Source organism: Hemicordylus capensis, chromosome 1 (assembly GCF_027244095.1).
Source record: "Hemicordylus capensis ecotype Gifberg chromosome 1, rHemCap1.1.pri, whole genome shotgun sequence".
In the NCBI taxonomy this organism is placed as follows: domain Eukaryota; kingdom Metazoa; phylum Chordata; class Lepidosauria; order Squamata; family Cordylidae; genus Hemicordylus; species Hemicordylus capensis.
In genome coordinates, this window is record NC_069657.1 from 369,671,061 (window position 1) to 369,683,690 (window position 12,630).

Here is a 12,630-nt window from a genome sequence, read left to right on the forward strand (position 1 = left end):
AGTTAGCCCACTTGCATCTCAAAAGTTTACACGTCACCATCTTGAATTGGGGTGGATGACATCACAAACTCCACCATTTAGGTGTCCCTATGTGTCTGTAAAACTGTACCCGATTTGGTACACACAGACACACACACGGACACACACAGAGAGAATGGCGGATGACCTCATGAGCCTACTGGACAGGCTAAAAACAGGTAATTTGTCATGTTAATTAAGAGTTGAGGACCAAAATGTGACAAAACATTTAAGTGTTAGTTCCATATAAAACATTCAGTTTAACAGGCTTCAAAGTCTGAAACATAACCAAACTTCATCTAGAAATTTCAGGGCTTCTTAAATCTTGCCATAGTAATTCTCTCAATAAACAAGATTACTCAGACCTCCTGCAAAACTGCAAACCTAATTAATACAATATTCTATCAAGCTTTTTTACTAAGTAAAGTTGCAGTGGGCTCATCAACTCACAACTGTAGCCCCATTCAGATGCTTAAACTGCCCGCCCCCCCTACACACACACTCATGGTTACAGTGCCTTGATCCCCGAGGCTGCCGATCACGGAAGTACCAGCCATCAAGGCTAAGAAACCTCACTGCTCTTCACCCAAATGGCACCTTAACCATGAACAGGTTAGCTGGAGGAGTTGAGTGACAGAGCTGGGGAAGGACTTCCTACCCTCTTTTGGCACTGTAACCATGAGTGGAAGCAGGGAGTTTAAACATCTGAATGTGGCTACAGCTGTCAGGCAGCCTCCCCTCCATCTTAGAACTTTTGGTTTTTGATCCTGAGCAAAACTGAAGGAACCTGTTTGCAAGGACAAGCATTTGGTGCTAGGAGGAAGCTGGCCTCCCTTTGGATCAAACAACAAAGTCGTGCAAACCAGGTTAGTGCAGCAGCCTGAAGAGATTAAGCACCCACTCTGAATTTTTGAATACTTAATGAAGCCAACTTCTAGATAGACCAAACAGGTGTATCTTAAACAAAAGGTCTTCTCTAGGAACCTGAGCAACCTCACCTTAAAATGCAATCAAGGCAAGGATCAGGAGTCCTTTTGTTTGGACTTTCATTATTTATTTATTTAACATGCTTTTATACCGCCCCAAACTTATGTCTCTGGGCGATTTACAACAAGATAAAAATATTTCATCTGAATAGCATCCACAGCATACACTTTCCTCCAGATCTTGCAATAAAAGATTCCTAATTCATAGTTTGTTTCCCCACTTTCCTGCCTTCGTAGCTCCTGCTGGAGATCCGAGAATGAAAATCATGCGGCAAAGTGTGCCATGTACTACTCTGAAACGTGCCTGGCTAAATGTCAGCTGTGCACTCAAACCCCTTCCCCCTTTAACTGAATCACTGGCCTGCTGTGTCCCTGTTTCTAAGTTGGAACACTGAACTGCGGAGTCCAGAATCAGTAAGCTGAAATCACTATTTTTTAGAATTTCTTGTGTGGGTCCATTGTGAGGACACATGTCCTGGGCATTCTTGAACTAAAGGTCCTTGGGTCATTCTCTTCAGGGGCTTCCTACAGGATAACCCCTATACCCGACTGCCTGAGAAACCCCTAGGTAGCAAAGCTGAATCACTGAATCACTGAAACTTGGAACTGAACCAATGAGGCTGGGCCATTCCTTGTATGAGCTTGCTGAGAACTAACCCCTGCATTTGACTGCCTTGGAAAAGCCATTGCTCCCGTTGGCTGGTTGTAGGCATGTGCCATACCCCTTGGAAACTTGCACCAAATAACACCTTGAAGTCACTCCTAGCATGCTGCTTTGGCAGAAACTCTGTGGACAGGACCCTTTAATCTCCTCCAGTGAAATTCACCCCCATCACACACAGGACAGCAAATTAAGGAGAGGTATTACAAGCTACTCTTTATTACCCCCCCTTTCCTCCTTCTCCTCTCTCCATTAGCATTCTAATAACCACCAGGCTATTAGAGCCTCTACTCTGCTTCCCACCCCCCATCTAGCCCTAGGAGTTGCGTTCACTCCCTATGCAACTAGGATTGCACTGAGGTTGCCAAATAACACATTTTAGATTTTGCCTCTGCTTTATAAAAATGAATACTGGCCCACATATACCATAGTGCTACAAGTTTGGAAGAAGAGCTCCACCCTCACAGAGCAGTTGCAGAATAGCTCTTGAAACTTTGCTTCACAGGCCAGCATGGGGTGGGGGGTGGGGAGTGGGAAGCGATTTTTAACTTCTCTTTCCTCCCTCCAACAACCAGTTCAGAATATGTCTCCGAGGGTCACACAGCCTTCGGGGACACATTCCTGGCAGCAAAAGGGGCTTTTGGAAGGGAGGGGAGAGAAATGAAAATCATTTATTTTCAAAAACCTTGACTGTGAGTCTGTTTGCTCCTCTGGGGTGTCCTCATGTTGTCTTGCCACTGTCCAGACTGTGATCCATTTATTATCCATGCCTGCAAATTTGGTTTCAAGGGATTTCCCAATTTTTGGCCTGAAAGCATGGTGCACACATCTGTAGTGTGCAGAATTAAAAGCAATGCTTTGAAGCCAAGCACATGACCTCTCATATTACTACAACTGGGGTGGGGGCTAGTGGCGCTCTTATCCCTGAACTTTGGGGCTGAAGTCCAGGGCCTCCACACTCTCTGGGGGCCCCCAAATCCTCTGGCCCGCAATGCGCCGGGCAGCTGAGTGTGATTATCACCTGCGCTGGGTGCTTTAGAGACGGGAATGGGGGAGGAGTGGGGAAAGAAACATGTGGGATGGGAATATGTTAAGTTGCATGTTGAAATGTTTCTGCTAATGCATATCTGCATAAATATACCTGCTTTATATTCTTACATTCTTGTGAGTTCAGGTTGCTGTTTGTGTCCTCAAGAACCCACGTGTTAAAAATACTGTGTGTGACATGGTGTGTGTGCAGGGCGATGATGCTTAATTGCGGGGGGGGAGAGCCTCCAGCGGCCTATAGGTCCAGGCTCCAAAATTCTCTAAGTGCACCTCTGGTGGGGGCACCAAATGAAGGAGATCCAGGCCTCACAATAGTAGTACTTCAACACACACAACATATGGAATTGACAGCTACAAGATATAGATGGCTTTAAAAGGCGAACAGACAAATTCTTGGACCTATTGATTAGCCATTACAGCTAAATGGCAGCCTCTGGTTACCAGAGGGAGTACTGTGGGGAGTACTGTGTTACTGTGAGGAGCACACAGCAAGGGATGGCTAGTGTCTGTCTGCTCTATTTGTGAGCTTCCCAGAAGCATAGAATTAGCCAGGGGAACAGAATGCTGGCCTAGATGGCATTTTTCCTCTTTACAGTAGGGATGTGCGAAACGTTTCGGATACAAAACATTTTGTACCCAAAACAGCCTGTTTCGGGTGTTTTGTAGACAAAACAAAACACCCATTTTCCAAATCCAAAAGTTTTGTATACAAAACAAAACGTCCCTGTTCCGGCTACAAAACGTTTTGTTGTTTCGGACCTCCATTTTGTGGTGATCTCTGAGTCAGTCTCCATTTTGTGTTTGACATCTCTTTGAATTTCCCACCCTTCCAGCCTTCTGATCGGTGACCTAAATCATGGGCTGACCTGCTGACAATTCCCTCCTTGTTCCCCATTGGCTCTTTTGCTTCTTGCCACTCTTTACTGACCCCACATTGGCCAGGGGAAGGGTTGCTAACCCATGGGGTGCTGGGTTCTGTTGATTCTGTGGTGTTCTGAGTGTAGATTTTCTGGTAGCATATGAGAGTGGATTCTTGTTTTTCACTGAAAATCTCATATGCTACCAGAGAATCTACAATGAACACCACAGAAACAACAAAACCCAGTACCCCACGGGCTTGTGGGTATGGGGGTGGTTGGCACCCTATGTGCACTACACAACCCCTCACTCTGGGCAACCCCAGTGCCCCCCCAAGTGGAATTATGGGGCTGCTGAAACCTAAACCTCCATTACTCCCTATGGGAGAAATCTTAGACACGTAAACTTCATCAAATCACAAAAGATCAGCCCTTTGCCCAATTTCTTTGAAATAATTCTGGAAGTTTCCTTGCCCCCACTGGGCACTACCACCCACCACACTCCACTCTGGGTCATCCATTTCCCTTTGATTTGAAGTGATACATTTGCTGGAATTCCATTATTCCCTATGGGAAAATTCTTAAAGATGTGTAAACCTAAAAAATTCACAAAAAATCAGGCCTTTGCCTAATTCCTTTGAAATTTGGCTGCTAGCTTCCACCCATTGGACACTACCACCACCACCCACTTTTTTTGCCCTGGGACCCTTTTAAAAAATCCAAATCGATTCAGATTCAGAAAATTCGGCTACAAAACAAAACAGGGCTGATTCGGATTCAGAAAATTTGGGTACAAAACAAAATGGGGGTGTTTCGATTCGGATACAAATCGAAACAAGAAAATTCCAAAATGCACACCCCTACTTTACAGCACAGGCAGGTTCCAAAGAGGAGTTGGATGTGCCACCGATCATGTACATTTGACCTCATTCCAAAATACTATATGGGTGTGTCCTTAGTTTCTTTTACACTACTTGATTTCCCCCAAAATGTTCAATGCAGATTTATCTAGTCACACAAGCCATGATGTTGGCCTTGGACTGGCTCAGCAGAGGGATCCCCAAAATGATTTCACAATCCACAGAATCAGATGACTGGACGGATGGGTTGCTGAATCAGCCAGCTACCATGTGCCAATTGTCACTCTGCCTTGGGTTTGCTGAGTTTGTACAAAATCACCTCCAGGAGTCTCCCCTATGCATGAATTCACTCTTAGGAGAATTCTGTAGTATGTACAAGTACTCTATATGAATCTAAATCAAAGACATGCTTAAAATAAAATTAACGTCAAATCCTATATTTTGTACACCTCACTTCATAGAGATGTCAGAACAGAATTCATTTCACCACCAGAGCAGCCTGCTACATGAGATTTTTAGTAGTAAGAAGACAGACAGGGGGTTGAGGATGGCAAAGCCAGCAAATGGGGCAGCAAATGCTTCTGCCTCACTTGCCTAGCATAAGATACAGTTGCTATAGCAACCGAAGGGGCATCATGGGAAAAGACAGCCTACCTTTGTAGTACAGGGGATTCCCACATCATCTGATGAACAAGCACAAGGTGAAAAGTATTTGTTTTAATTTTCAAGCCTATTTGCATCATTTGTCAGTAAAGAGCAAAACTAAAATAAATTCCAAGAAAGCAGGAGAAGAGGCATGAGTGATTTGTGCTGCTTCTCCCCAACCTTATGAGTCTCTCTTAAAGGTGGGAAATACAGCACACACCTCTCACCAGGGGTGTAGCTCTAATTTAACTACTGGATGAATGCTCCCAGGCCCCTGAGGGAGAGGGAGTCACCAGTTGAGTGACGGCTTGGTCTTTGCTCACCATCTCATGCCCCTCTGAAGAAGAAGATGGGGAGCAGGGGCCCACCTTCACTTTATTGTCCCACGGTCCACTCTGACTTTGCTATACCCATATCTCTCACCTTGGGACAGGAACCAAAATATGTCACACTTCCTCTGCTGACACTTATTTGGACCATCTAATGTGGCTCTCAGAGCAATACTTGGTACCTGACTTTGCACTAGCTTTTAAAAGATCCTTCATCAAAAACTCCTAACACTGCCACTTAGAAGACAGCATCCTATTACAGATCTGTCGCTGCCTGTTGATACTCTTGAAATGTCTCATTCATTTCAAAGGAGCTGGCACAAGGGAAGACACCAGTGAATTGTGCCAACGAACCCAATGTGAGCTCTTAAACAAAATCCTCGCCCCCCCCCACCGAAATTCACAATACAAATACAAAGAACTTTTTTTTAAAGTAAACAAACAAACAAAAACCCCTCAGTGTTTTTAAATTGGAAGAGCAACAAGATTGCTTGTTGCTGTTTTAAGGGAGATAGCCATTTTTTCAAGTGCTCATTGCCTGGAAAAAGCTATTTCTGTTCTAATAATTTCTTCCCTTTTCTCTTCTTTTAGACTGTCATCTGGCATCTCAGCAGACTTCTGCCACCTGCAAGGGCAGGCTAAGTCAGACATCTCTACTCATTCATGACTGCAAAGCTTCTTATGCAGTCTAGGTAAGGTGGCACATATTGCTTTGCACAGACTCATAAAGCAGTGCCAGAAATGGTAAAGCTTCAAACAGGGATTATTTTTTTTAAAAAATCCCTTAAAATTATCACCTTTGCCAAAGCAAATATATACAATTATGGAACTCAGCCAACATCCTCAAACACAGCAAAGGCAAACAGGAAGCTATTCCTTGAAAAGAAAAAAAAGTACAGCAAGGCAAATGCCTTGTGTTGGATGACTGCCATGTTTGGAATTAGCTTGTACCTGTAGGGGATGCTCTGTGCCAAGTGCAGTTGCTACACTACCATGGAAGAATATCATACAAACAAAACCTTTGCTGTATATCCAGTCCTTACCCTTCTCCTGCAGTTTTAGATGAAAAATCACCTCCACAGCTGTGAAAGGACTAAAGAATGATATCCTTGCACTCCAAGGTGCCTTAAACAAACACACACACAAACACCTGATCCTTGATTCTTGAGCAAATGAATCCTGGAGTTTATTAGGCTTAAGCCAATTGTTTCATTTGCCATCTGCTATTTATTAGTTTCCTTGTTTTGTATCGTGCACTGTTCAAAGATTGCTAGGTTGATTAGAAAGCCTCTCTCTAACATGTCAGACTCTGTATCTTTCAAATCAAACTCTGGGTTTATTTGAAGCAGAATGGATAACAAATGGATGCTTTAAAAATAACCAGATTTTTAAAATATCTGAATTGGGGTTTTGTTTTTTTAATTGCAAATATAGTGTCTCCTTTTACACAGAATTCTGGTTTTAAACCATTCTGAAATCTGATTTTAAAATAGACACACACATTTATAATTCTACATTTATAAACTCTTAAAATTCAAATACTGGCCTATATCCAGACTAGGGCTGTGCTAACACAATGTTGTACCAGCACAAGGATGTAGCACTATGATGTTGTGCAAAGATCTGTTCCAACTAGTGCTTACATAAGCAAAATATGCTGACAGATTAAATAATGTGTTGTGCAAACATGTTGTACAATCTTGTACATATGCCATAGAAGATCTTCCACTAATGGTCATGCAAAATACTAGTAAGCACCATAACTTTGCAAAGCTCTGCAAACTTATAAAATACATCCAACTTATCTCATTGTACTAGCACAACACTAGTTCAGATGTCAGCAATTGAGTTAGGGTCTGCTTCCCCACCCCGACCCCTTCCCACCCCTCTTTTGGTTAATGTAAAAAGAGTCATGGGGAAACTATTTGACTTTTGAGGTTAAACATTAGGAAGAAAACAATTAAATCATGTATTGCATTTATTATTATAGGCCTTCTACTGGACCAAGGACTGGAATGTCTCCTCTCATTTATTTGTTTGTTTTCTGGACCAGAGATTAACAAATCATTACATGCCCTAGGATCAAGGGGACGCCATCCTATATTGTCATTCAGGGAACCCATATGGGTGATCTTGTACTCCTAATTTATGCTGTTAACTACCTGAGCTCTGTAATATGTTCACTTCTCAAATGATGAATATAATTTTTCTAATCAAAGAGTACAGGCATTTGTTTCCATCCCATTGATAAATGGTATTTTGACTAGAAACTACCAGCCTTTGCTGATGGAAATTTTTGGGGATGTACAGCCTACATAAGAACATAAGAACAGCCCTGCTGGATCAGGCCCAAGGCCCATCTAGTTCAGCATCCTATTTCGCACAGTGGCCCACCAGATGTCGCTGGAAGCCACAGACAGGAGTTGAGGGCGTGCCCTCTCTCCTGCCATTACTCCCCTGCAACTGGAACTCAGAGGCACCCTGCCTTTGAGGCTGGAGGTGGCACACAGCCCTCCGACTAGTAGCCATTGATAGACCACTCCTCCATGAAGTCATCCAGACCCCTCTTAAGGCCATCCAGGTTGTTGGCTGTCACCATGTCCTGTGGCAGAGAGTTCCACAAGTGGATCACGTATTGTGTGAAAAAGTACTTCCGTTTGTTGGTCCTAGATCTCCTGGCAATCAATTTCATGGAGTGACCCCTGGTTCTAGTGAGAATTTCTCTCTCTCCACTTTCTCCACACCATGCATGATTTTATAGACTTCTATCATGTCTCCCCACAGTCGTCTTTTTTCTAAACTAAAAAGCCCCAGGTGTTGTAGTCTTGCCTCATAAGAAAGTGCTCTAGGCCCCTGATCATTTTGGTTGCCCTCTACTGTACCTTCTCCAGTTCAACAATGTCCTTTTTAAGATGTGGTGACCAGAATTGTACGCAGTACTCCAAGTGTGGTCGCACCATAGTTTTGTATAAGGGCATTATAATGTTAGCCGTTTTATTTTCAATCCCCTTTCTAATGATCCCTAGCATGGAATTTGCCTTTTTCACAGCTGCCGCACATGGAGTCGACACTTTCAACAAGCTGTCCACCACGACCCCAAGATCCCTCTCCTGGTCAGTCACCGACAGCTCAGTTCCCATCAGCATATACTTGAAGTTGGGGTTTTTCATCCCAATGTGTATCACTTTACACTTGCTAACACTGAACCACATTTGCCATTTTGTCGCCCACTCCCCCAGTTTGGAGAGATCCTTTTGGAGCTGCTCACAATCTGTTTTGGATTTCACTATCCAGAAGAGTTTGGTATCATCTGCAAATTTGGCCACCTTGCTGCTTACCCCTGCTTCTAGATCATTTATGAATAAATTAAAAAGCACCAGTCCCAGTACAGATCCCTGGGGGACCTCACTTCTTACTTCTCTCCATTGTGAAAACTCTCCATTGATACCTATCCTCTGTTTCCTGTCTTTCAACCAGTTAGCAATCCACACATGTACTTGTCCCTTTATCCCATGACAGCTAAGTTTCCTCAGGAGTCTTTGATGAGGAACTTTGTCAAAAACTTTTTGGAAGTCCAGGTAGACTATGTCAACTGGATCACCTCAATCCACACACTCGTTGACACTCTCAAAGAAGTCCAAAAGGTTGGTGAGGCAAGATTTACCTTTGCGGAAGCCATGCTGGCTCACTCCCAGCAGGGCTTGTTCTTCTAGGTGCTTTACAATTTTATCCTTGAGGATGTTTTCCATCAATTTCCTGCATGTCTGTTTACTTGAGAACTTTGTTCAATGGGATACTTCCTAACTAGAATGCATAGAACTGGAGCCTTAGGGATGTGCACGAAATAGATTTTGAGATTTGTTTTGAGTTTGAAACTAATAGCAAAATCCTTGAATCGATTTGTTGAAATAGTGGCCAATGCTGGCTGTTTCAACAAATCACCCTCAAAACACTTAAAATGTTTTGAGTGTTTTGAGCGCCATTTTGAGGACTGTATTTCTGAGGGAGAGCTGATCTACCAATAGGGGCTGGCAGGTAGATCAGTCCTTCAAGGAGGGCCAATGCGCTAAGTCCGGGGCAGAGACCTGGTCTACCTACCTCACATGGAAGGTAGACCAGTCTTCCGCCCTGTCTCAGACTAGTCCACCAACTGACCCCAATTGGTAGACCAGCTCTCCCCAGAAAAGCAGGCCTCAAAATGGTGCTCAAAATGTTTCAAGTAAAAGTGGGGCTATTTCATTTTGGGCTCACAATAGGCCTTTTATTTTAAGGGTGTTTTGTTTTGAAACACTTGGAATGGTCCGTTTCAAGCTTGAATGGATTCAAGCTGGAATGGATTTGCACATCTCTAAGCCTTAGCCTTGAGTAATATCCTTACCAGTGTGTAGTAGCGCACTTAGGCGAAACTGGTGCCAGGACTGTCGCTGCCATGAGCCTCCTTAAATGGGGGTGGTGGTTTCCTGCCACCACCCCGGCCCGGCCCTGCCACGAACTGCCAGAACTTACCGTACTTTAGCTGCCAATGTGCGCAGCGAGGGGTGAGCCGAGCAGGCCTCCCCACCCTGTGGCGACAGTGGCGGGGGCGGGCAGAGCGGCTGATGGGCCTGCCTGCCTGACCCAGGAGTCCTTGCAAACTGTGAGGTGCTCCTTTCTGTGAAGGCGCACTAGAGCGCCTCACAGTTTGCAAGGACCACTGGGCCAGACAGGCAGGCCCAGAAGCTGCTGTGGCCACCACCACCACAGGGCAGGGGGAGGCCTGCTCAGCTCACCCCCGCCATCTAGCCGTGCACAGTGGCAGCAAAAGGTAACTTTTGGCAGTTGGGCAGGGCAGGGCAGCGGTGGGGTGGGTGCAGGGTGGTAGCAGGAGGCCCCCCGGAGGCTCTCCTGCTCCAACGGAGGCCCCCTGGACCTTAGAGGCCATGAGCCAGGTCTCCAAATTCAGAGAGAAATAAACTGAAACCAGTCTCCTCTCTCTAAGTCATGCATGTGAGCTGCATGATGAAAGAATCTGCATTAAGGTTCACTTTAGTTGCAAACCAATATATTTTAATTACTATGGCAACCAGTTAGCATTGTTAAGTGCTCTGCGCATTACTAGGCTTTTTACTGATAGTTACTAAGGTGCTGGGTTTTTGCTTTCTTTCACTGGGAGAGATCACTGAGGTTTATGATGTCTGCATACTATTTGGTTCATTTACAATTATAAAAATCGAGCACAGGTTAAGACAAGGAGCATGTGCACTCCTTAAGACATTTCCACAGTTCAGACATTCTAAAGCTATTTCTGTACACCTCCCAATCATTCGTTCCAATTAAGAGACACCAACTGACCTGTATTGAGCATTAACACAAGCATTGCACACTGTTACCAGTAATCTCCTTAACAAAGAAATGGCTGACTAGCAGCCTCTGCTTAATGCATGCTTGGTTAGAAAATTTATGAATTTCACAAGGAGAAGCTTGATTTGAATTGGTCCTTTTTCCTTGATAATTTACATAATGATTTAAATCAATCCAACCTGAGTTAAGAAAAGCTTTCACTGAGCTACCTGGATCTAGGTGTTATTGTAAACCGCCTAGAGTCTTTGGTAGAGGGCAGTATATAAATACAATAAATAAATACAATCAATCAATCAATCAATCAATCAATCAATCAATCAATACCCTTTCTCTTAAATGACCGTTCCCAGGCAACCTAACACTGCTTTTCATATTACAGTATTACATTAATTCTCTTTAGAAGGAAGGGAAATGAAAAGGAACATTGTACATAATGGACAATTCAGGTGCCCTGCATGTTTCTGAGCTTTTCTCAAAATTCAATTCAGCTTCCCTAAGCAACCACTCTTATGCTCCTGTGTCATGACCTGGAGCTTGAGCCCATGTGGGGGGGAAATCTTTCCACTGTTTCATTTTTTCTGGGGCTGCAGTGAGAAAAATCAACAGACAATTATTGTATACAGAGTATACTGTGTTTGGGGAATATCTGCACATAATGTTTCATTTATAATTCTCTCCCTTCCTCTAATCAAGTACTATAATAGTTTCATTTTCATGGCTTCCTCTTTATCTGTGATTGACATGTTGACAAACAAATTAAACTCATCTCTCCAGTTATTCCATGCCTGAGCTAAGTTCTTAACTTGCACATGTAAGAATAATGTCAGGCAGGTTCAACTCCTCAGTTTTCTTGGCTCATTTTTTGCCTGCTGCTATATGCTCACTATTTCCTCCCTTCTGTCTATAATTCAGTCACTGCTGCCCTCATGTTTTAAAACAGCAAGATTAACTAGGAAGTCTTCCCTTAAAGCACTAGTTTCCAACTGGACTGTAGGTGAGTCTCACCAGCGGCTTATGTATATATGGTAAACCATCAAGATGTGAGCCTCATAATGCCTGTTTGGGCTAAATATTGGTCCTGGGTCTGAAAAGGTTGAAGACTAGTGCCATAAGAATCAAACAGACTCTGCACTTTTCAAATCAACTTTCAGATCTACAGAGCTTCCTCAGTCAGCGTCTCTTCCCCTCCTAGGGCAGAGGAAGCGGGTGCAGCTCTTAACTAGTTTCTTGCAGGAAACCAAACACTACTCTCCCCATCTACTAGTACTTTTTAATAGTTATATGTATCATAATTACTAGAAAGATCGGCAGCAAATCTGACTGGCAAAACAGGAATTAATATTTACAAACAGCTATACGTGAAAAGCATAACAAATAAAAACAATGTTGTGTCATCACTGCATATGACTTTCTGCTCTGGGCTCATAGAAAACCCAGAAATACTTCAGGAGCATGTGGTAACCACCACGATAATGGGGTAAGCAGCCAAGCTCGACATGCCACATTAACTGGTGAATCAGAGCATGTACTGCAGCCACATTAGGTTTGTTTTCAGAATATTATTTTCTTTCCCATTAGGATGGCAATGGGATGGCAATCCCATTAGGATACGCCTCTATTCAAATATGACATCTTTTTCAGTGGAAAGAAAGAAATCTAAGAAAGGATTCCATTCTGCTATATGTTTTATTGCCTTGCTAACACATTTCTAAATAACTGTATACAGAGGTTTTAGGGGGGGTTTTTCGCCATGTTTCTCCAATCAAAGTGCTAGTGCAACATTACACCAGGATTGCCAAACGCTCATTCTGCAAATATATAGACAGATGAAAGGGTTTTGAGAGGTGGGCTGCCAGATATATCATTTCCTGCCTTTTACATCAAATA

At 43.5% G+C, this 12,630-nt stretch overlaps 1 protein-coding gene and 1 long non-coding RNA gene across 19 annotated transcripts in view; one reads left to right on the top strand and one right to left on the bottom strand.

The window, feature by feature from the left end:
- PRKN (parkin RBR E3 ubiquitin protein ligase) overlaps nucleotides 1-12,630 on the bottom strand; it is a 1,235,051-nt gene that overhangs the window by 543,972 nt on the left and 678,449 nt on the right. The window lies entirely within an intron of this gene.
- On the top strand, nucleotides 1,548-7,497 carry LOC128344741 (uncharacterized). The gene is made up of 3 exons (XR_008316017.1): nucleotides 1,548-1,865; nucleotides 5,995-6,095; nucleotides 7,394-7,497. It is a non-coding gene; the product is annotated as an uncharacterized LOC128344741 (long non-coding RNA).